Below are 1,909 nucleotides of genomic sequence, written 5' to 3'. Positions count from 1 at the left end.
CCAGACAAGTTACTTTAAGGGCAAAGTCGGCAACAGCTGCAGAAAGCAATTACGACTTGTATTAAATTTACTAAACAACACTGACTTCAAATTGCATTGTGTCCACACTTAGTGTAGAAGAACAGTAAGACTGGTTACCTGCATGAGATGTGCAGATGCTAACAGAAGGTCCGTACACCCACTACAACCTAGTTTTATTTGCTGTGGGACAGAATCAATGTTTAATTTCTGAAGCCCTTAAAATATGAGGCAACAGACTCCCTTCTTATGTACTGCATCTAACTTGCAGAAATCCTAAGCTGACTTTGTGGAGCTCTCAGGAAAATCAATCCAGCAAAGTACAAGGGGCTTCCTACCAAAGCAGAATATAGCTCATTTTGTGAGAATGCAATGATTTGTTCTGCTAGCCCCAGCAGCTTAGGAATTGATTGCTATGTACAGGTGAGAAAGAAGAGCTAACCATTTGCATAGATTCTCTCCTATTGTAATACAAGCTAATACCACAATTGATGCTGATAGCAGCCAGAAGAAATTGCAATATGTCAACAAAGGAAGAAAATGCCTGCCAACTCTACAAGTGTGGGAAACAAAATAACTAGCTTGGCGGAGCATATGGAACATCTTTAACCATCTTCTCCTTTAACTATCACAATTGTTTTAGACCCTCAAGAGCAGATAGGAGCTGGCTGGTATCTGTCTCCTAGTGAGACATTTGAGTAAAAGTAAGTAATCAGAAACCAACATAGCAATTACAGGATCTTAGTGAAAGAAAGACCCAGAAACAGCCATCTGTGAGAATCAATCCATCTACTAGGTGCGAGCTACAGTACAGAATCTGTCCTCAACAGCCTTACCTAAAACCATTAAATACAATATTTATGTATTTTGCAAAGCAAACCCGACTTTCTCTTTAATCACCTGCAATTCTGCCCATGACCTTACTTCCCTCCCAGCTCCCACATGCATAAACACACCTAAACATCCCCAATGCCTGGTGTGAGCACAGGATGGACAGGTGGGTTTGTAATAACCCTTCGACACAAGCCAGACAGTTTTCTGCCAGACTTCTTCCTACCAGCAGCAGCTCCAAGCTGACTGCCCCACAAACTGCAGTAGGATTCCTCAACACAGCAGCTTGGCAATGAGAGATTAATGGTCACAAGGCATCAAAAGGAAGATCAGGGTAAAACCAGGTCTGTCCTTGGGCACAGAGAGGAGGAACAATTGGCTATGAAATTGACTGTCTGCATGTCAGGACATGTAATTGAATTGTCAGTTACCTTTTTCTAATTAAAAATTATGCAAGAGTCCAGTGTGATGAAGTATTACAACTGATAATCCAATCTCTCTCCTTTAGTGGTCTTTTACCAAAGGCTATCCGCATTCATGCCAGGAGGCAGTACGTTGATGGAATTTCAAAGAGCAGCTGCACAATTTCATGACCAGCGTCACTATCTGTAAATTACGTTAAGAGTAAGTCCAATGCCACAGGCTCTAGCTGACGGCAGAAGGCATTTCTGAAAAATCCCACCATTCTGCTAACAACAGCCCACACACATGCAAGGTGGGGAAGACTGATTTGAAAATCACCCACCTGCCTTTTCATTTTCCCCAAGTGTCCAACTCTGTCACTCATCACACTGTCATGGTTTAACCCCAACTGGCAACTAAGCCCCACACAGCCACTCACTCACTCCCCCCAGTGGGACAGGGGAGAGAATCAGAAGGGTAAAAGTGAGAAAACTCATGGGTTGAGATAAAGACAGTTTAATAGGGAAAGCAAAAGCCGTGCACACAAGCAAAGCAAAACAAGGAATTCATTCACTACTTCCCATTGGCAGGCAGGTGTTCAGCCATCTCCAAGAAAGCAGGGCTTCACCACACATAATGGTTACTTGGGAAGACAAAC

Source organism: Pygoscelis adeliae, unplaced genomic scaffold, assembly GCF_000699105.1.
Source record: "Pygoscelis adeliae isolate BGI_AS28 unplaced genomic scaffold, ASM69910v1 Scaffold610, whole genome shotgun sequence".
NCBI classification, from domain to species: domain Eukaryota; kingdom Metazoa; phylum Chordata; class Aves; order Sphenisciformes; family Spheniscidae; genus Pygoscelis; species Pygoscelis adeliae.
Note: the sequence above shows the minus strand (reverse complement) of the source record.